The 24,021-nt window shown below is 44.7% G+C and overlaps 1 pseudogene; it reads right to left on the minus strand.

The window, feature by feature from the left end:
- Window positions 1-24,021, minus strand: part of LOC133151155 (lysine-specific demethylase 2A-like) — a 203,130-nt pseudogene that overhangs the window by 105,142 nt on the left and 73,967 nt on the right.

Raw genomic sequence — 24,021 nt, forward strand, 5'->3', positions numbered from 1 at the left:
GTGGGAGCGATGGAGAACCGAAGGAGACCAGTTTCACTAAGAATGGAAGACAGCGCCGGGCGAGTTACGCCACAATTTGCGAATGGATTGTAGATGCTTGGGCTAACATGTCTGCTGGCACTGTTGTTCGAGCTTTCGCAAAAGCAGGCATCATATCCGAAGAGTCGCACGGCACAGAAACAGACTCTCACAGTGAAGCAAGTGAACCTGGCATGTGTGTTGGAGATTTAGCGCAGCTGTTCAATTCAGAAACCAGGGATGAGGATGGCAAATGTGAAAAAAACACTGAAAAGGAGTCGATGATATACCGTAATTTTCGGACTATAAGTCGCACCGGAGTATAAGTCGCACCAGCCATAAAATGCCCAAAAAAGTGTTTAAAAAAAACCTATATATGTATGTAAGTCGCTCCTGAGTATAAGTCGCCCCCCCACCTAAACTATGAAAAAAAACGCGACTTATAGTCCGAAAATTACGGTATATATATATACTGTATATATATAGTGCTCAAAAAAATTAGAGGAACAGTTTTTTTATCAGGGTATGGCATGAATTCAATTACACTTTTTTGATAAGGTTTTGGTCAGGTACGTGGCAGAGGGGTTTGTTAATCAATTTCAGCTCCTTGGTGTTGATGGAATTAACAACGGGTGCACTAGAGGGGCAACAATGAGATGGTCCCCGAAAAAGGACTGGTTTTGCAGGTGGAGGCCATTTCAAGTTCCTCCCTCTTGATCTTTTTTAACTGTTTTTCGACAAGTGTTGGCTTTAGCAAGAGTCATTATCACGACTGGGAGTTGGGCAGATTGTCCCCCACATTCATGCGTGCTGTTGCAAGAAGATTTGATGCGTCTCCCAGTACAATCTCCAGAGCATGGAGGAGATTCTAGGAAACAGGCAGTTACTCTAGGAGAGCTGGACAGGGCCGTAGACGGTCCTCATCCCATCAGCAGGACCAATATCTCCTGCTTTGTGCAAGGAGGAACAGGTTGAGCACTGCCCGAGCCCTACAGAATGACCTTCAGCAGGCTACTGGTGTGAATGTTGTTAGGGTTTACAGATTATCTTGATCGTATGATTATGTTGGAATGTAACTTGTAATAAATAACCTAGCTTGTCCTGTCTTAACAAAAGTAGTAGAACAAAGTGTAAGATCAGTGAAGTTTGCTGACGACAAGACTCTGGTGGGTCTCATCACCAAGGGAGACGAGACTCAATACAGGCTGGAGGTTGACCTTCTGACCACGTGGTGCAGGGACAACAACCTCCTGCTGAACGTCGACAAGACCAAGGAGATTGTTGTGGACTTCCGGAAGGGTCACACCCAACACCTGCCGCTGACCATCGACGGTGCTGTGGTGGAGAGAGTGAGCAGCGCCAAGTTCCTGGGGGTGCACATCAGTGAGGATCTCTCCTGGTCCACCAACACCGCATCACTGGCGAAGAAAGCCCAGCGCCGCCTGTACTTCCTGCGGAAACTCAGGCGAGCAAGCGCTCCTTCGGCCGTCATGACTACATTTTACCGCGGCACCATTGAGAGCGTCCTCTCCAGCTGTATTGCTGTTTGGGGTGGCGGCTGCACTGACTACAACTTGAAGGCCCTGCAGCGCATAGTGAACACGGCTGGTAAGATTATTGGTGCTTCGCTCCCCTCCTTGAAGGACATTTACACCTCCCATCTCACCCGCAAGGCGACCACGATTGTGAGTGATGTGAGTCACCCCGCTCACTCTTTGTTCGAGCTTCTGCCCTCTGGGAAGAGGTACAGGAGCCTGCGCTCCCGCACCACCAGACTCTCCAACAGCTTCATACTCCAGGCTGTTAGGATCCTGAACTCGCCCCCCCTTTCTGTGTAGCGTCCTGTACTTTGCGCTATGCTTCCTGTCTGCTGTACGCACACTGGTTCAGTTTTGCTCCTTATTTATTGGGTTATTTGTTTATTATTTGTTCATCACTCATTTTATTTATTTATTATTTATTGTTTGTGCCTTCTTGTTTTTATTTTGTGTCATCTACCTGTATGTTTATTGTGTACTGTGTCTCGTCACCGTGGGATGGGGGAAACGGAATTTCGGTTTCTTTGTGTGTCTTGGCATATGAAGGGATTGACAATAAAGCTGACTTTGACTTTTTGAACTGATTGACCAGCTGCAGAGGAAGCAATCAAAGTTGTTTTGCTTACACAACGTCGTAAAAGACCCCCTGCTATGCTTTGATCAGCAGGCCAGGGGCTTCAACCCCATCCTGTCCACTCTCACCCCCACCCTGTTTCTCTCAATAAAAATGCTCCTGCAAGAGGCCTGAGTCAGACCTCATTCGATCATCGCTGTACGCGCAGCGACGAATGACTCTCCACCTGCAGGTGTTTAAAAGGTCATACTGTCTCGCATGTGATTCTTGCAAAAATAAGTTAGAGTGAGCACCACTCTAACATTTTGGTGCCGTGACCCGGATCTCTCATACCCGCCATCTGGCCGACGGAGGACGACACGCTGTACACCGTCGACGGGCCAGCGTCCACTTAGCCGGACCTGGTAAAGAAAGACCTGGGAAGGAAATTCTTCGCTGGGCCAGCATCTTAGGTCTGCCTTCGTCTGACAGAGGTGGATTGATGGGATCCGGCAGTGCAACAAACCAGGTAAGTTAAAGCCCTAAATGTTTGTGATTGTGTTGTTGTGAAACGCGTACAAGTAAAAGTAAAAGTGCACAGGGAAAAAAAAATAGGCCAACAGAAGATCTTATGTCTCGTGGAAGGACGGGGTGTTGTAGAGTCCCTCTCCGGATGAAGTGGCTCTTCTGGAGCCGTGGTTCTCAAACAGTTTTATATGTTTTTGTAAAATCTCACGTACCCCCTAGAGTACCTCCGTGTACCCTCATTCAACAACCACTGTTCTAAAGAGTACTACTTTGCGTTGGCAGGGCTGGGTAACAGGACTGTTGTCTTTAGTTCCCAGGGAAGGAGCGGGTGTTGTAGAGTCCCCCATCCGGAGGAAGTGTAACAACTATATTGTTTTGGACAGTGCTTACAGAAAAATAAGTCCATCAAATACAAAAACTTTATATAATCCTGTGTCACGTTCCCTCTCTCTCTTTAGTTTAACGGACTTACTCCCGTATCACCTTCGTCATCATCTCTCCAAAACCTTTGAAAAAATTGTATGAACCTAAAAAAAAAAGAAAAAAAAATTAAGATGGGAAATAAGAATGGTAAATCTCTAGCTCTTGAAGGAGATGAGAAGTTCATGGCGATTAGATTTCTTAATTGTATGCAATACATGCCGAAGTGGAAGAAAAAGTATAGAGTACAAGGAAAGTTGAAAGTTGAAATGTGGAACGTTGTGGTAGACGTTTTGGAGGAGAGTGTGGCTAGGAAGACAAAGGGACTGAGAAAGTAAAGAAAAGAGAGAGAATTGAATGTGCTAGAATGTGGTTGAAAGCTTCACAAGAGAGAAGAGAACAAATCCAAAAGACAAAAGATAGCAAGATGAAAAGCGATGAGGCTGCGACTACGTTTGTCCGGCCGGAAGACAATGAGGCCACAGTGCGCAGGCGCACTGTCCCGGCCGCAGCTCAAGCCACAGCTGAAGGTGCAGCTCAAGCAGAGGAGCAAGACGGGCCTTCCGCTTGTATGCAAAACTTGTATCCAAGTTTAACAGACCTGCACCCTCCCCCATACAACAGCAAAAAAGGACAAGGTCACATTATTAGAAGTCCTATACAAACAAGAGGTTTGACCACTGCTGCTAGATTTTCCCAAAATTTAGACAATGTTGATGTGTGCCCAATGATACAGGTGCCAAACCCTATTGTAGGGGAAGGCCACCCTCTACATACGTATGTTTTTCGGCCATGGACTTTGGAAGAGGCAAGAAAAGCAGTTGAAAGGGTTACCCCTGTTGCTGAAGACCCAGATAAATGGGCAGAAGACATACATTCCTATAGACTGAATGGGCATGAGACAGGAGAAGCTGCAATATCTTCCTTGGGAAAAGACTGGGCAAAAGTTTGAGCAGTGGTCCCCAACCTTTTTTGCGCCACGGACCGGTTACATGTCAGAAATATTTTCGCGGACCGACATTTATATAAATAATACATTTATATAAATAAATAAATAATACATTTATAATAAATATATAAATACGATTAAATAAGATGATACGACTGACATAAAAACAAGTACAAATGACAAAAATAAAACTCACCATTACGTTGAATTAGTGGGAGCACTGAGTTTGTTTCTCAGAAACGAGCCGGTCCCATCCCATCTAGACGTAATCGGAGACAATGCCACCCGAAGTGATTAAGGTTTGGCTTTTATTGCAGGATCAAAGTCAAAGTCAAAATCTGCTTTATTGTCAACATCTTCACATGCCGAGACACACAAAGAGATCGAAATTACGTTTTCCCTATCCCACGGTGACAAGACATATTACACAATAGACATACAAGTAAACGACGCAATATAAAAAACAAGAAGGCACAAACAATAAATAATAAGAGTAACAATAAATAAATAGATAACACAACGAATAAAAGCCAGTGTGCATACAGACAGTAAAAGTACAGGACGCTACGCAGAACGGGGAAGCGAGTTCAGGATCCTGACAGCCTGGAGTATGAAGCTGTTTGAGAGTCTGGTGGTGCGGGAGCGCAGGCTTCTGTACCTCTTCCCAGAGGGCAGAAGCTCGAACAAAGAGTGAGCGGGGTGACTCACATCACTCACAATCGTGGTCGCCTTGCGGGTGAGATGGGAGGTGTAAATGTCCTTCAAGGAGGGGAGCGAAGCACCAATAATCTTACCAGCCGTGTTCACTATGCGCTGCAGGGCCTTCAAGTTGTAGTCAGTGCAGCCGCCACCCCAAACAGCAATACAGCTGGAGAGGACGCTCTCAATGGTACCGCGGTAAAATGTAGTCATGACGGCCGGAGGGGCGCTCGCTCGCCTGAGTTTCCGCAGGAAGTACAGGCGGCGCTGGGCTTTCTTTGTCAGTGATGCGGTGTTGGTGGACCAGGAGAGATCCTCACTGATGTGCACCCCCAGGAACTTGGCGCTGCTCACTCTCTCCACCACAGCACCGTCGATGGTCAGCGGCAGGTGTTGGGTGTGACCCTTCCGGAAGTCCACAACAATCTCCTTGGTCTTGTCGACGTTCAGCAGGAGGTTGTTGTCCCTGCACCACGTGGTCAGAAGGTCAACCTCCAGCCTGTATTGAGTCTCGTCTCCCTTGGTGATGAGACCCACCAGAGTCGCGTCGTCAGCAAACTTCACTATACGGTTGTCGCTGTAGGTTGCAGTGCAGTCATGCGTCAGGAGGGTGAAGAGCAGCGGACTGAGCACACAGCCTTGGGGGGCCCCCGTGCTCAGCGTGATGCTGGCGGAGATTTTGTCGCCAACACGTACTACCTGTGGCCTCTGACAGAGGAAGTCCAGTAGCCAGTTGCAGAGGTAGGTACTGAGGCCCAGCGTGTCAAGTTTGCTGATGAGGCGTTGTGGCACAATGGTGTTGAAGGCAGAACTGAAGTCCACAAACAGCAATCTCACATACGAGTCCCTTCTCTCCAGGTGGGTGAGGGCAGAGTGGAGGGCAGAGCAGATGGCATCCTCAGAGGACCGTTTGGCTCGGTACGCAAACTGGAAGGGGTCAATGGTGGGGGGGATGCTTGGTCTCCATGTGTTGAAGCAGTTTTGAATGCTTCACTGCCTGGTTAGTTAGCCTGTCGCCACATATTAGCTTTGCGGGCTCGACTGGGGAAACGTGTCACGTGACCGGGACGAGTGTCTTGACCTGAATTAATTGATCGTCGATAATTTTTTTTTTTTTGTCTGTGCGGCTTGGCGGCCCGGTACCAAGTGACCCACGGACCGGTACCGGTCCGCGGCCCGGTGGTTGGGGACCACTGGGTTAGAGGAAATTATACAGGTAGAAATAATCAAGGGCCTTTTCCCTATCCCGTTGAGGGAAATCAATTTGGAGGGGAGTATACAGCACAATGGAATGATCTTGTGCAGAGTGCGAACTATATTTCAAAGACGAGCGAATTATGGTCATTTGGCAGGAATAAAACCGAAGCCTGGGGAAGATACTGATGATTTTCGCTTGAGATTTGAGAAAGAATTCAGGGTGCATAGTGGCATCCCATTCAATGATGCAGCTGAGAGTGCTTATCAGCAACATCTGAAAAATGCGCTCCTCACTGGTTTCCCCCCTGAAATAGGCAACTGGGTGAGGAAACATTTGGTGGAAGTGGATATTGCAAGTGTGACAACAATTACGCAATGGGCCAGACGTGCTGAAAAAGTGATCAAAAGAGGCAAAAATTCTGATGTATTTCATCTAGACAATGATGATGATAATGACCTAGATGAAGATACAACAGTCTTCTTCCAAGGGTCCCAGCGGGGCAGAGGAAGAGGTAGAGGCCAACAAGGTCGCAGGCCGCCATATAATTCAAAATCCCCATCAGATTCGGAGACCTGTTGGAACTGTGGGAAACGAGGACACTTTGCAAGATGCTCCTGCAAGAGGCCTGAGTCAGACCTCATTCGATCATCGCTGTACGCACAGCGACGAATGACTCCACCTGCAGGTGTTTAAAAGGGCATACTGTCTCCCGAGTGGTTCTTGCAAAAATAAGTTAGAGTGAGAACCACTCTAACAAATCTCTCTGCCCAAACAGTCAGAAACAGACTTCACGAGGGTGGCCTCAGGGCACGACGTCCTGTCGTGTGCCCTGTGCTCACTGCTCAGCACCGTGGAGCTCGATTGGCATTTGCCATAGAACACCAGAATTAGCAGAATTAGCCACTGGCGCCCTGTGCTTTTCATAGATGAGAGCAGGTTTACCTTGAGCACCTGTGATAGACGTGAAAGCGTCTGGAGAAGCCAAGGAGAGCTCTATGCTGCAACATCATTCAGCATGACCGGTTTGGTGGTGGGTCAGTGATGGTCTGGGGAGGCATTTCCATGGAGGGACGAACAGACCTCTACAGGCTAGAGAACGGCAGCCTGACTGCCATTAGGTATTGAGATGAAATCCTTACACCCATCGTCAGACCCTACGCTGGTGCAGTAGGTCGGGGGATCCTCTTGATCCACAACAATGCCCGGCCTCATGTGGCAAGAGTATGCAGACAGTATCTGGAGGATGAAGGAACTGACACAATTGAATGGCCCTCACGATCACCTGATCTAAACCCGATAGAACAGCTCTGGGACATAATGTTTCTGTCCATCAGACGCCGCCAGGTTGCTCCTCAGACTTTACAGGAGCTCACTGATGCCCTTAGACAGATCTGGGAGGACATCCCACAAGACACCCTCCGTCGTCTCATTAGGAGCATGCCGCGACGTTGTCAAGCATGCATACAAGAACGTGGGGGCCACACAAGATATTGAAAATATACTGAGCCCTCTGTAGGCTGAAAACCTTTATTTCCATCAAAATATGTGGCACCCTTTTGTTTCTGAGATATTAAACTGTCCATATCAGTATAGATATCCCCAAAAAATATTTCACCATTGAAATCTGATGTGTTTTCAAAGTGTTCTTTTAATTTTTTTGAGCAGTATATATATACATTCATATATCATTGAAGATTTATTATTTACTTATATCATGACAATAGCATAACATTAGCTTACCTGTAACATCATGTTACTTTTTAAACCCACATGCTTGTAAAAGTAAAAGTGTTTTTTTGTTTCAACGTGCTCCTTAATGTTCCTAGTGTCGCGACCTCCATAGCTGATCATATCTTGACAGAGAATACACAAAATCTTCCCCGGGACATCTACTTTACGGATTTGTTCCGTCAGGCATGTGGTTACGGACTGTGTTCTGAGTTGTACGCCATGCCCATCTGAAGCCGTTCTTGATCCCGTTCGGCATGTCAATTTCTGGTCTTTTTTCTCCAAAACTTTTGCCATGCTGGCGAAAACTTTTGCTGAGTAGGCCCTAGATTTATCTAACTAAATAACTCGTCTACAAGTGATGAAAACCCAATCACAAATTCACATTGGGGCGATGTAAAAACAGTTCTCCGCGTAAGTTAAGTTAACAAGTGGAAATGATGTGACGAAAGTAGCGCCAAAATGCTGCCGAAAATAAGGCGGATGTTGTCGCATCACTGCTGCCAGTGAGTTGGGTTTACAGAGGCAAGCCAATTTCCGTACTAATTTTGCCGCGAGATGTACCAAAAGATGCCGTCGCGGCGGGCGAGCGAATGCTCGCGAGTCGCCGAGGCTAACATTGCCCGTCTAGCTGGCCGGCCGCTTCCCCCCAATATACAAAAAAAAAACTCTCAACGGATTTACACGATTCACAACAATGATACTTTAGACGAAAAAAAAAACACAGAAATCCGCGAAAGATTCTCATCCCTGAGAAACAGAGGAAGAAGACTTCGATGGGTTTGATTGATGACGATTACCGATAATAAAAACGTTAATACCAAACTCAGTTTATCTCCTGCTCTATGTTTAAATACGCACAATTTTGTGCTTGTTTTATCCGTGTGTTTTACCATGCCCACGCCTATTGACGATTAAAAAAGTGTTGTACTTAGTAATCAATACTTTTATAAAACACAACCAAACTCAGTTTTGCTCCCATTCTATTTTTAAATACGCACACTTGTATGCTTGTGTGTGTGTGTTGTTGTTGTATGGCTGATGTAGTAAATAGCGCCATGAGAACATTAAAGGGGGAAGTGTGGGCGTAGATTTGCAGTGTGCCCTGTGTGTGTGTTGTTGTAAGGCGGACGTAGTAGAGAGCGCCATGAGAACGTTAAAGGGGGTTAGTGTGGGCGTGGATTGTATATATAAAACCCGCGCCCTATGATGCGGTGCGCCCTATGTGTGTGTTAAATACAGTAATGGCACACTTAACTGAGACTGCGCCTTTTAGTACGGTGCGCCTTTTGGTCGTGAAAATACAGTACTTTAGTTTACTGTGTTGCATTTTTATCGAATGCATTCATGAGTATCCTTGCATGAATGGGTTTGCATTTGGAGAAAAATAAAAAAATAAAAATTTTGGAGGCAAGACTTGTATATATCCGTTGTTTGATGACATATGTGAACTCTAGTAAAAAAAAGTTAATGAAAAGATTCCCGATTGAGTTACAATTCCATTTCCGCTAATAGCTGACAAGCATACAAACGTTGAAAAGAATAAATCACTTCAGGGAGTTATCAGTTCTGTCAAGTTTCCTAAAAAGATTTGATAAACATTCTCAAACAACACTGTTAGCATTAGCTCAATATGTGTGGCAGATACTTACCCTTTTTGGCCACTTGACAATAGGTTTTCCAGTGAAGGATTTTTTTGAATCATCATTAGCATGCTCCTTTAGTAGTGTCTGCAAGACAATAAATTCTTTAAGTACAACTAAGAGGAAAGGATTTTGAGAAGATGCTACAGCAGGGGTGTCCAAACTTTTTGCAAGGAGGGCCAGATTTAGTAACGTGATGAGGTCCGGGTGTCAATAGTTTTAATGCTAATGGGACGTCAAACGCTGTGTGTTTGCTTCTCTTCCGGGGGGGGGGGGTCGGGGGGGGGCTAATGGTACGTCAAACGCTGCGTGTTCGCTTCTCTTCCGGGGGGGGGGGGGGGGGGGGGGCTAATGGGACGTCAAACGCTGCATGTTCGCTTCTCTTCCGGGGGGGTGGGGTGGGGGTGGGGGTGGGGGTGGTGGTTGCAGCCATTTCTGGGGACTCGCGGTAAAAGTTTTTCTTCGCTTGATTTCATTTGTGTGGCGGGCACCATCTAGTGTTGAAACTGAGAGGTGCTCAAGCTTCTTGTGCGGGCCATATTCAATTATGTTTTAAGTATTTGCTGCGGGCCAATAAAAACTGGACCGCGGGCCGTAGTTTGGACACCGCTGTGCTACAGTAATGTCATTTATAGCCTCCAAACTTCAAGCAAACAAACTGGGGGACGCATGTTGCTTGAAAGTCGTGGAGTCACTTCATTAAGGTGGGATCAATTAAATGGGACGTCGCAGTTTTAAAACTACAACCAACATTTTAAAGTAGACTCATTTAAAACGCTCAATCCTTGAGTCCCTGACCAAAGCACATCCTCATTGATGTGCACGAGCGTGACCTGCAAACACCGTCCTTCATAGTGATGTGCAAGCTGAGATAAATGGATATAAAAAACACTGTTCAGTTACAACACAATAGCAGCAATTGCAATGCTAAGATCAATACTCTGCCACTGTAAAATAGCCTACTTTACTTCTTGGAAGGGCATGTCGACACGCTCCTTGGTCTTGGCACAAGTTTAGAGTATTTAATAAGTGTTGCATTATTATTGTAGAATGAGTAAACATTAGCTTATTCTTTATAAGTTAACAGCTGTCAAGTGGCTTGGTGGAACAAGATGGTGCGTAATTGGTATTGGATTTGGCCCAGGCAAATTGGCTATCCTAAAACTTGTAGTAATTCCAAATTTCACCAGGAGATGGTAGCAAAGCTCGACATGAGAGACCAGTTGGGGGCCTAGTAAGGGTTACTTAGAAGTTAGTTCCTCAAAATTAACTTTTGTTAAACTGGTAGAGGGGGTGAATGGTTGATCTAGTCAACCGCTATTACAGTTCCAAATGTCACCAGAAGATGGTGCCAAAGTTAGATTCACCTAGCACAGTAAATCAATAGTTAAAAAGTTAGTGACTAGAGAAACACGACCTGTTTTGAATTACACATAGCAACACACAATTTTGGTTTACTACTTTTGGTACTTTGCGTCGTCATAATATAATTTGTAACTACTTAAGCAATACAATAACATATGTTAACGTAAGGAGTACCCATGATCATAGTATGGTTACGTGTTAAGTTGATCATTACGAGATAAGATGTATGTGTTATTATTGATGTTGCAATGTTTAATCAATTTCCAACATGTATTAAACATTGTAGTTCCATTTACACATTAATGTATTGAGGGTTGAGTGACGACAAAGAGACAGCAAGGGATGACTCATTGATGGAAGGCTTGGGTCCCACGCATGAGTCTGACCCCGAGGTCACCTCATCCGGTTGAGGCCCAGACAGGATGTAACGTTAATTGTGATACTACTTGGTGGAAGTCTCGGATTCCACGCATGAGTCTGACCCGGAGGTCATCTCATCCAGTTGAGGCCCAGGCAGGATTTAACGTTAATAGTGATGCTACTTGGTGGAGGACTGCAGATGACTCATGAGCCTGACACAGAGGTCACCTCGACGCCAAGGTCGGAGATGCAGCTGCGGCCTATTTTAAATAAAATAATAATAATAATAAATAAAATACAGGATACTGCATAGATATCAAAACTGTGATGACGCATGCACACCTGACCCAGAGGTCACCTCATCCGGTTGAGGCCGGACAGGATGCACCTGCAGTCTATTTTAGAAGCATATGAGTTATATGAGGACAACATATGACCTAATGGAAAAACTGGTAGGTGACTTAACGCACGTACGGCAAGGTATAAATGGTTTGTTCCGAATGAGAGCAGCGCTCTCCCCAGCAGGATGATGGCCCTGCTGCTGCTTCCCGGAGCAAAGAACGCCTTCAGAGGAAGATAGATTTTTGGGTTTTTGGTTCGGTGGTGGGTCAGTGATGGTCTGGGGAGGCATTTCCATGGAGGGACGAACAGACGTCTACAGGCTAGAGAACGGTAGGTATCGGGATGAAATCCTTGCACCCATGGTCAGACCCTACACTGGTGCAGTAGGTCCTGGGTTCCTCCTGATCCAAAACAATGCCCGGGCCTCATGTGGCAAGAGTATGCAGACAGTATCTGGTGGATGAAGGAATTGACACAATTGAATGACCCTCACGATGACCTGATCTAAACCCGATAGAACACCTCTGGGACATAATATTTCAGTCCATCAGACGCCGCCAGGTTGCTCCTCAGACTTTAAAGGAGCTTGCTGATGCCTTTAGACAGATCTGGGAGGACATCCCACAAGACACCATTCGTCGTCTCATTAGGAGCATGCCGTGACGTTGTCAAGCATGCATACAAGCTCGTGGGGGTCACACAAGATATTGAAAATAATATTGAGTTGCAGAAATTGAATTTAGGCAAAATGGACGAGCCTGCCACATCATTCATTTACTTTGATTTTTGGGGTGTCTATATAATGAGCCCTCTGTAGGCTGAAAACTTTTATTTCCATCAAAAGATGTGGCATCCTTTTGTTCCTGAGACATTACACTGTCCATATCAGTATAGATATCCAACTCACCATTGAAATCTGATGTTTTCAAAGTGGTCCTTTAATTTATTTGAGCAGTGTAGTTATCTTAAGCTCAGCTATGTGCAGGTGTGCGCTAGTGTAAATTAACAAATCACCGTGGTCTTAACAAAGACAGCTAAACATATCCGAAATTTAACAAAAGCCCCAAATCAAAGGAGAAGAGTAGCCAGGAGAAGGGGCGCGGTCATTCTGATGCCGTGTCTCAACAGTTGCTCTACACATGCGTCGATTGACTTTAGAGGGGTTGGTGTCCTGAAAAAATGAAATTAATTCCTTTAGAATTAATTTATTAGAGGCGGTCAACACTCGGACGAATAATTTCCGAATTCCGGTTCATTCAACTCTCATCTCCCAATGACAAAGGAGAGTTTTAACCCTTTAAACCAGGGCTCTGGACTCGGTTCGGACTCGGGGACTCGGTCATTTTTGCCAGACTCGGACTCGGTGCTGATTTTGACCGAGTCCACCGAGTCCGACAATAAAAAAAACAGGCAAGACGCAGCCAGAGAGTGTCAGGTTACAGTCAGCGCGGTAGGAGTTGGAAGAAGCAGTAAAAACTCCACCAAACTCGTCGTAATGACCCGTGATATATGTTATATCCTTACTATTTTCCAGGTTCTTAGATAGCAAGAATAGGTCGGACAACAACGTGAATGATAACTGCTTCATTCCTTACTCACAGTGCGTTTACAGGGCGTACCACAACAACACAGAATGCCCATCCCACTTTCGGGGTTTTTCTACTACGGAATTTGAGTTAGCCCAAAATACACAACATCTCTTCCCCTCTTACAATGAACGTGCTATATGCATGAACAACATAGTCTTATGCACCTATAACTTGCCATCTTCAAGATCTATCAATAACTACCATTAAACAATTATCATATATGGTCCAGACAATTATGACAATAATATTCCCATGAAACCTTAACTTTGGGTGAGGGTGGACTACCTCGAATTATACCGAATTATAGCGAAAAACCGATGTCGTACGGCGTCAGCACTATGATGTTTTCAATAAAAACATGAAGAACTCACGTTTGCGTCAGTCAATTTTAATTTTTATAAAGGATTATTTTCATTTGATGTCTTTAAATTCATCCGCATTCTGCCATTGAAGCGGGGTGCATTCAAAGACCAGTCGTACAGACGGAAACGTTTTGTGATCAAATTTTTCATAACGAGAATGATTTGAGTGAATTGATTTGAATGAACAATTGAGAAGAAATTTCAGTTCTGAAGGCTCCTTTTGTCACAAGCAAAGTGACAGATGGTGGGGAGGGGGGATAAAAATTGTAAAATCAATTCACTCAAATCAGGGCTCGAAGCTTATTTTTTGCCCAAGTTGCCCTCGGGCAAGTTGGAGAAAATTTTACTTGCCCGAAACAAAATTTTACTTGCCCGATTTCTTTTGGAGTGGATTTTTACTTGCCCGACACATTTTTGCAATAAAAAAGACAACACTATAAGTTTTGCCAACCGGAAACAAGCTCTGCTGGTGCGCAGGCGCAGAAGAGCCAGGGACGGGTGATTTAATTACGAAGCGCTTTGCCGTTATCAATGTATTGCAGACTTGCACGAGAAACTAACCGCTCCCTAGAAAACAAAATGTCGGACCAGAAGCGGCAGAAGTTGCGAGAAATTATGCACAAAATCGTCTTTTTACAGCTTGAAAACATGGTATTAAGGCAGGGCAAGTTCGGGCAAGTGAGGAAAAATTCTACTTGCCCGTCTGCCATCGCTACTTGCCCCGGGCAATCGGGCAATCGTTAGTTTCGAGCCCTGCAAATCATTCTTGTTATGAAAGATTTGATCACAAAACGTGTGTGGCTTTTTCTTAAATGAACACGTTTGACATTGCTATCGTGTCAGCTTTTAATTATATTGCGCTGTCATGTTAAAGCAAATTAATAAATGCAACAACATTAATTTGCTTTGAAAATACCTGAGTAATAAAATAAAATGGATGGATGGATGAATGATGATCACAATTAAGTATAAAGTCTCCTTTGTAATATATACTCCTTGTAGCGTGTACCCAAAAAGAGGAGTTTCTTTGCATCGAGGTTTATGCAAAGAGCTCACATAATTATATTGTTGCGTTTTGGTGAAGTGAATGAGTGTTCCGTCTGTACGACTGGTCTTTGAATGCACCCCGCTTCAATGGCAGAACGCGGATGAATTTAAAGACATCAAATGAGAATAATCCTTTATAAAAATTAAAATTAACTGACGCAAACGTGAGTCCTTCATGTTTTTATTGAAAACAACATAGTGCTGACGCCGTACGACATGGGTTTTTCGCTTTCCAAATAAGTGGTCGTCACTAATTATTTGTGTTTAGATAAATGTCTGAGCTATAATGGTGTAATTAAGGATTAAAACTTGAAAGTATCTGTTTATTGTATTCGTTTATATGTTTAATAAAGACAAAGCCATCACAAAACTGTTGTAATTATTTAGATTTTTATTTAAATTAGCCTTGAATAAAGACTAAGCAGTCACATGAATTAACATTAAAAATGGACAGCCGGACTCGGACTCATGGTCAAGAGGCCGGACTCGGACTCGGTGCAAAAATCCGACCGAGTCCACAGCCCTGCTTTAAACGTTGAGCCAGTCGCTTACGTTTGATAAGTGCAGGATTTGACAGAGTTAACGACACCTATGCAGTAAAAATTTAAGATGCAACAGTTTTGACTCATCAAATTATTACAGATCTTATTTATCTCATTGGAACGTGTTATGGTTTGAAGTGTGGAGTTTAGGTCGGTAAAGGTTAAAGGAATGTTTGATAAAGTAGGTAACATTGAAGAAAAAAATGAATCAAATTCTGTAAGCCGGGTGGGACACACTTGTTGGATGGTAGTGACTCAAGTTTGCCGACCAATTTCTAAAGCCCTTCAAGCTTTAATGAGGTCAAATGAACTTTACTCTGTCAAACAGCTGCTCCAAAACAGCTTCATATTATTACGGATTCAATGTATCTCACTTGAGTGAGGCTTTTAGGTCAGTGAAGGTGAAAGGAATGTTTGACAAAGCAGCTAAAATTGGGGAAAAAACTATGAATTACAGACTGCAAATAAAGTAATAAACAAATAATCTGTTTTAATTTGCATACGCCATAATTTATTTCTCACGCTTTACCTTCATGTGTGCGATGAGTGCCAGGGAATTCTGTATGCCCGGTGGGACACACTTCTTGTTGGATGGCAGTGACTCGAGTTTGCCGACCAAGTTCCAAAGCCCTTCAAGCTCCAATGGGGTCAAATTAACTTTAACTGCTGCTGTGTCAAACAGCTGCTCCAAAACATCTTCATTTTCACTGAAACTCTTATCTTCTTCTGCCATATGTTCATATGCCAGATCTGTACCAAACGGTGCATTTAAATTGCAAAAGATGAAAAGGTTATTAGAAATTGCATAGCTACCATAAAGCAAATGTTCTGTCTGAGATCATACCAATGTCCAGAGACAATTTCTGGAACTCTGGTGTAAGGTAAGAGGTCTTGGTCAGACTGAAGATATAGCGCTCCAACACATACCAGCACATCTCATAAAAAAATGGGTGACGAAACTTCACTGGAACCTGTGAAGATAGCAAAAATATTCTAAAGAAATTCCAAATATACAGGACTGTCTCAGTAAGTTGGAATATTGTGATAGTTATTTTTTTTCCGTAATGCAATTAAAAAAACAAAAATGTCATACATTCTGGATTCATTAAAATGAAAAAGGTAAAGACCCACTGATTGTCACACACACATCTGGGTGTGGTGAAATTTGTCTCAGCATTTAACCCATCGCCGAAGGGAGCAGTGAGCAGCAGCGGAGCCGCGCCCGGGAATCATTTGGTGATCCAACACCCCAATTCCAACCCTTGATGCTGAGTGCCAAGCGGGGAGGCAATGGGTCCCATTTTTATAGTCTTTGGTATGACCCGGCCGGGGTTTGAACTCACAACCTTCCAGTCTTAGAGCGGACACTCACACATTACAAGTCAACTGAAATATTGCAAGCCTATTATTATTTTAATATTGTTGATGTTGGCTGACAGCTTAAGAAAACTCAAAAATCTTATCTCCTAGCATTTCCTCAGACCAAGTTAAAAAAAAAAGATTTATAACAAAACAAAATCAAACATTTGAAAATCTCCATTAATGCACTCAGTACTTGCTCGGGAATCATTTTGCACCGATTACTGCATCATTGCGGCGTGGCATGGAGGGAATCAGCTTGTGGCATTGCTGAGGTGTTATGGATGCCCAGGATGGTTCAATAGCGGCCTTTAGCTTATTTCTATTGTTGGGTCTGGTGTCTTTCAGCTTCTTCTTCACAATACCCCACACATTCTCTATGGGGTTCAGGTCAGGGGAATTGGCAGGCCAATCAAGGACCGTAATGCCATGATCAGTACACTATTTACTGGTGGTTTTGGCACTGTGGGCAGGTGCCAGATAATGCTGGAAAATGAAAATCATCATCTCCATAGAGTTCTTCAGCACACGGAAGCATGTAGTGCTCTAAAGTCTGCATTTACTCTGGACTTGATGAAACACAGTGGACCAACACCAGCAGCTGACATGGCTCCCCAAACCATCGCTGACTGTGGGAACTTCAGACTGAATTTCAAGCAACTTGGATTTTAAAAAAAAAGAAAAAAGTCAAAGTCTGCTTTATTGTCAATTTCTTCACATGCCAAGACACACAAAGAGATCGAAATTACGTTTCCACTATCCCACGGTGACAAGACATAGTACACAATATACAAACAAGTAAACAACACAAAAAATAAAAACAAGAAGGCACAAACAATGAATAAATAAGAGTCAAAGTCAAATTCTGCTTTATTGTCAATCTCTTCATGCCAAGACACACAAAGAAATCGAAATTACGTTTCCCCTATCCCAATCTATAGAAATGACGGAAACAGTAAAACGATAAGCTTAAGATGACACAAAAATAATAAACTGTATTTCACTTTCATATTATTGTGTGTCTATGATGCACTTGTTTTCATAGCATTAGCATCAGTGTGTCTGCTGATTTTAGAGCTATGCACTCTGTTTTCTCTTCTTGTGGGTGTATTTTGAGTAGTTGTATCAGATGAATTGCATCGAAGGTTCTGTATTATTCTTGGGGAACACAATGTGTTACCGTATTTTTCGGACTAGTCGCGTTTTTCTTCATAGTTTGGGTGGGTGGGCGACTTATACTGAGGAGCGACTTATATGTGAATTTTTTCGCAAATTTTCAAAATTCTCCCAAAAAAAAAAAAAAGTGAAACTGCGATGTAGCAAAGGATTACTGTAATTTGAATTTCAAGTAACGCCAGTAATTTCCACGTACTACCGGCATCATTAGCGGCTTTGTTTGTAAGTGACACAGAGGACGAAGAGTTTGAAGGATTTAATGATTTGGAGTGACACAGATAGTTTGAAAAACTATTACGGCTTTTATGCACGCCCGGTCCTACTCTATGGAGCTCTCTTCCACCTCCGTGGCTGGAAGTGCCACCTTCGGGGATGGAAGTCCACGCCGCCACACGCCTGGAAGTCGACGGCGGTGCTTGGAACCGTGTGGCGGTGAACTATTTACAGTTAAAAAAAGTTAAAGTCCCAATGATCGTCACACACACATCTGGGTGTGGTGAAATCTCTCCATTTAGAGTCAGAGTCAGCTTTATGGTCAATTCCTTCATGCCAAGACACACAAAGTAATCGAAATTACGTTTCCCCTATCCCACGGTGACGAGACACAGTACACGATAAACATACAAGTAAACAACGCAAAATAAAAACAAGAAGGCACAAACAATGAACAATAAGAGTGATGAATAAATAATAAATAAACTAATAACACAGTAAATAAGAGGAGCAAAACGGAGCAAGAGTGCACAGCAGACAGTCAGAACAAAGCGCAAAAGTACAGGACGCCACGCAGAACTGGGGAGAGAGTTCAGGACCCTAACAGCCTGGAGACCACAAACTCCGCCAGTGGCGAGCAGTGCTCGCATACCACCACAGAGTCCCGGCACCATCCGTCATGGATGTAGACGCACATCCCCCCTCCTCGCGACTTTGCCCTCGTCCAATGGCCTGGTCCGCCCGATAGCACGCTAGCCGCTCCAGATGCACAGCAGAGTCCGGAATGATGACGGACAACCAAGTCCCAGTGAACACGAGCACACAGCAGTTACGCACTGTCCGGTTCGCAGATCTCAGCAGGCGAATGTAAACCATGTTGATGTCCAGCGACCGAACATTCGCCAGAAGAATGGAAGGCACGGCCGGGCGAGCTGGGTTGGCCGCCAGCCTGGCCCGGACGCCCCCGCGCTCGCCCCTCTTCAGCCTCCTCGCACACCGCTTCCGACGCTTCCCAACCGAGGGAGGAATAGCAGCCGAGTCCGGCGACGTTCCAGGACGGAGCAGACCGAGCGCCTTTAATGTCCCCGCTTCAAAGTCCAGACCGCCACAAAACTCTCTTTCGGCGATGTCGAGCAGAACCAGCCCGCTGTACTTGTAGCACGACTCAGTACGACGAGACGAACACATAAAACTGTCGGACAAACCCACATTAAACGACAAAACAAAACACCGTTCTTGCCCGAGAGAGGCCGCTGCGTGTGCACGCGCCGCAATCTTACTTCCATCCATCTTAGTTCATGTGATGAATAAATAATAAATAAACAAATAACAATAAATAAGAGGAGCAAAAAATTGAGCAAGTGTGCATACAGCAGACAGTCAGAATATAGCGCAAAAGTACAGGACGCTAAGCAGAAGGGGGGAGAGAGTTCAGGATCCTAACAGCCTGGAGTATGAAGCTGTTGGTGAGTCTGGGGGTGCGGGAGCGCAGGCTCCTGTACCTCTTCCCAGAGGGCAGAAGATCAAACAAAGAGTGAGCGGGGTGACTCACATCACTCACAATCGTGGTCGCCTTGCGGGTGAGATGGGAGGTGTAAATGTCCTTCAGGGAGGGGAGTGAAGCACCAATAATCTTACCGGCCGTGTTCACTATGCGCTGCAGGGCCTTCATGTTGTATTCAGTGTTGCTCCTCTCCACCCTTTCTCTAGACTCCGGCGCCTTGACTTCCAAACGAAATACAGAACTTGCTTTCATCTTAAAAGAGGAATTTGGACCACTCTGCAATTGTCCAGTGCTTCTTTTGCATAGCCCAAGTCAGACGCTTCTTCCGTTGTCTTGAGTTCAGAAGTGGCTTGACCATGGGAATACGGCTATTGTAGCCCATTTCCCAGACACGTTTGTGAATACTGGCTTTAGATACCTGGACTCCAGCTTCAGTCCACTGTCTTTGAAGCTCCCCCAAATTCTGGAAGCGACTCTTCTTCACAATGCTGTTAAGGATCCGGTCATCTCTCTTCGTTGTGCAGCTTTTCCTGCCACATTTCCCCCTTCCAACAGACTTTTTGTGAATGTGCTTTGAAACTGCACTCTGCGAACAGCTTGCTCTTTGAGAAATTTCTTTTTGTGTCTTACCCTCCTGATGCAGAGTGTCAATGATGGTCCTCTGGACAGCAGTCAGATCAGCAGTCTTCCCTATGCTTGTGATTTAGTTTACTGAACCAAGCTGTGTTTTTCAAGGCACAGGAGTTAATTAGATGGTTCAAGTGATTCGTTGAATACCCTACTAGTATACTTTTCATGATATTCTAGTATTTTGAGATAGGATATTTGAGTTTTCTTATGCTGTATGCCATAATAAGCAATCAGTGATTTAGTTTACTGAACCAAGGTTTCAAGGCTCAGGAAACTCTTGCAGGTGTTTCGTGTGAGACGATTCAAGTGATGAGTTGAATACCCTACTAGTATACTTTTTCATGATATTCTAATATTTTGAAATAGGACATTTGCGTTTTCTTAAGTTGTATGCCATAATCAGCAATATTAAAATAATAAAAGGCTTGCAATATTTCAGTTGATTTGTAATGAATCTAGAATGTATGACATTTTTGTTTTTTTAATTGCATTACAGAAAATAAATAACTATCACAATATTCTAATTTTCTGAGACAGGCCTGTATACATTGTTCATGTCATCAGCATGTCACAGTTTGTTTGTATATAATCCTACCCGTGTGCGGTCTTCTATATTACAGATGTTAAGTTGCATTGGAATGTTAAAGCTGTGAAGGAAGTTTCCACCAAAGACAATAGAATCTATTGGGGTGTAGACTGCATGAATCCAACCTAATTATAAAAAGTGCATAATCAATATTTGAGAACATAGAATTTATGTACATCTGTAATCATGTTTACCTGATGGTATAATAAAGGTGCACCCTTGTCGAAGTTCAATCCTCTGGCAGTCAGATGCACGATCCCCAAGAAAAATATCACCTTGTTTTCCTGACAGCACCCAGTGTTCATATAGCTCTAAATTTTGAGTGGTGGGAGGGATCAACCAGAATACCTGACAACATGTACAGATACAATGCTTCAATGTTCATGTGATGAAATACTGAGCCTTTCCGTGAATTAATTGAGAGGCAAAAAGAGGTGTTTTTTTTTTATGAGAAGAATAGCTGAAATGTACTTTGTCAATATCTTCAGCACTAAACACCACTGTGACTGTCACAGTAGAGGTTGACAAATGGAATGTCTTAAGTGCAATGTCACACACCTTACTCCCTCTTAGAACATGGTACCACACAGATGTTCCTCCAAAGTCTATGTGAAAGTCTGTGTAGCATCCCTCCACGCTCATCAGACAGTACCTGTACAAGAATTTCACAATATATTAAACATGTAAACATTTGTGTCAAGGGTAGCTAATAAAAGAAGCCATTACTTTTGCACTTTGGGATACTGCATATCACAGATTGAGTTGGTTGAGTCCTTCTGTCTCTCTTTCAGATGACGTGGCCACATGTTGTCAACCCAGTCTATAAGATCAAGCTACCAAACAAATGTGTTAAAAGGAAAATTCTACTTCCCACACACAAATTACAGGATTCAAATAAATTAAATTAATAAATATGATAAATAACTTCATTAAAAAATTAAATTAAAGCATAAACTCAAAGTCAAAGTCAAAAGTCAAAGTCAGCTTTATTGTCAATCTCTTCACATGTCAAGACACACAAAGAAACCGAAATTACGTTTTCTCTATCCCACGGTGACGAGACACAATACACGATAGACATACAAGTAAACGACACAATATAAAAACAAGAAGGCACAAACAATAAATAATAATAATGATGAATAAATAATAAATAAACAGATAACACAATAAATAAGAGGAGCAAAACGGAGCCAGTGTGCATACAGCAGACAGTAAGCGCAGCGCAAAAGTACAGGACGCTACGCAGAAAGGGGAAGCGAGTTCAGGATCCTAACAGCCTGGAGTATGAAGCTGTTGTTGAGTCTGGTGGTGCGGGAGCGCAGGCTCCTATACCTCTTCCCAGAGGGCAGAAGCTCAAACAAAGAGTGAGCGGGGTGACTCACATCACTCACAATCGTGGTCGCCTTGCGGGTGAGATGGGAGATGTAAATGTCTTTCAAGGAGGGGAGTGAAGCACCAATAATCATACCAGCCGTGTTCACTATGTGCTGCAGGGCCTTCAAGTTGTAGTCAGTGCAGCTGCCACCCCAAACAGCAATACAGGAGGAGAGGACGCTCTCAATGGTGCCACGGTAAAATGTCGTCATGACGGCCGGAGGAGCGCTCGCTCGCCTGAGTTTCCGCAGGAAGTACAGGCGGCGCTGGGCCTTCTTCGCCAGTGACGCGGTGTTGGTGGACCAGGAGAGATCCTCACTGATGTGCACCCCCAGGAACCTGGCGCTGCTTACTCTCTCCACCACAGCACCGTCAATGGTCAGCGGCAGGTGTTGGATGTGACCCTTCCGGAAGTCAACAACAACCTCTTTGGTCTTGTCGACGTTCAGCAGGAGGTTGTTGTCCCTGCACCACGTGGTCAGAAGGTCAACCTCCATCCTGTACTGAGTCTCATCTCCCTTGGTGATGAGACCCACCAGAGTCGTGTCGTCAGCAAAATTCACTATGCGGTTGTCGCTGTGGGTTGCAATGCAGTCATGCGTCAGGAGGGTGAAGAGTAGCGGACTGAGCACGCAGCCTTGGGGGGCCCCTGTGCTCAGCGTGATGCTGGCGGAGATTTTGTCGCCAACACGTACCACCTGTGGCCTCTGACAGAGGAAGTCCAGTAGCCAGTTGCAGAGATAGGTACTGAGGCCCAGCTTGTCAAGTTTGCTGATGAGACGTTGTGGCACAATGGTGTTGAAGGCCGAACTGAAGTCCACAAACAGCAATCTCACATACGAGTCCCTTCTCTCCAGGTGGATGAGGGCCGAGTGGAGGGCAGAGCAGATGGCATCCTCAGAGGACCGCTTGGCTCAGTACGCAAACTGGAAGGGGTCAATGGTGGGGGGAGAACGGAACGGATGTGCTCCATGACAAGCCGCTCAAAGCATTTCATGATGATGGGCGTAAGTGCCACGGGGCGGTAGTCATTGAACCAGGACGGAGCAGGTTTCTTCGGCACAGGTACGATGGTGGCAGCTTTGAAACACGACGGGACAATGGCCTGCTGCAGGGAAGTGTTAAAGATGTCTGTGAAGACATCCGTCAGCTCACCAGCGCAGTCCCTCAGCGCTCGACCCGGGATGTTGTCAGGGCCCGCCGCCTTACGGACGTTGATAGCGGCAAGCGCCCTCCTCACGCTGTCGGCGGAGAGGCACAGGGGCAGCTCGTGAGAAGGGGGAGTGGCCTTCAGCGGGCAAGTGCTGTTCTGAGCGTCGAAGCGAGCAAAGAAGCGGTTAAGGTCATTGAGCAGACGGACGTCCCCTTCACAGCTCTGCGGTGCGAGCTTGTAGTCCGTGATGGTCTGAATGCCCTGCCAAAGGCTCCGTGCGTCCCTGCTGTCCTTGAAGTGGGCGGTAATTTTGCAAGAGAACGCCCTCTTTGCTTCTTTGATGCCCCGGGACAGGTCGGCCCTCGCAGTCCTCAAGCCAGCCTCATCCCCTGCTCTAAAGACTTTGTCCCTGGCCCTCAGCAGCCTGAAGACAGCCCCCGTCAGCCATGGCTTCCTGTTAGCCCGAGTGACGATGGATTTTGAGTGAGTCACATCATCAATGCACTTCCTGATGTAGAAACTCTTTTGTCTTTCATGAAACAAATGGCTTCTGACTAGTGTTGTCAAAAGAACTGATACTTTCGGTATCAATTCTGTACCAACACGCAAAAAATACGTCGATACCTGCTTTTTGTGGTACCGACAACCGAATGTTTAATTTTTCACTCGATGAGCTGTGTCAATTCTTGCCGGAACTGGAGGGAGCAGTATACGCTTGCGAGCAGCACTGAGCAGCAGTCAGCGGCGCAGAAGAAGAAGAAAACTTTCGGTCTTTCATAACAATGGCTTTAGCAAGTGGGAGTGGAAGTCCAACACGCCCGCTTGATGTGGGTGGAAATATTTTGCATTCGAGGCAGATGCAACCAGAGCAATTATAGATTTGAACAACCCAATGTGTAAAAAATGCTTGAGAGGATTGAGGCTTGAGAGGCTCCATACCACTGCTGTTCTTTAACTATATACATTAGTATATAGTTGAATATTTTTATTTATTATTAGCTTGTTTTTATAGATGTGTGACTTAAAGGCTCCATGCCACCGCTGCGTGCGTGGCCACAGGTGCTGGCCAGTAAATTAGAATATCATCAAAAACTTTAATTATTTCAGTACTTGCGTTCAAAAAGTGAAACTTGTACATTATA

The sequence above is a fragment of the Syngnathus typhle genome, linkage group LG3 (genome assembly GCF_033458585.1).
Source record: "Syngnathus typhle isolate RoL2023-S1 ecotype Sweden linkage group LG3, RoL_Styp_1.0, whole genome shotgun sequence".
NCBI classification, from domain to species: Eukaryota; Metazoa; Chordata; class Actinopteri; order Syngnathiformes; family Syngnathidae; genus Syngnathus; species Syngnathus typhle.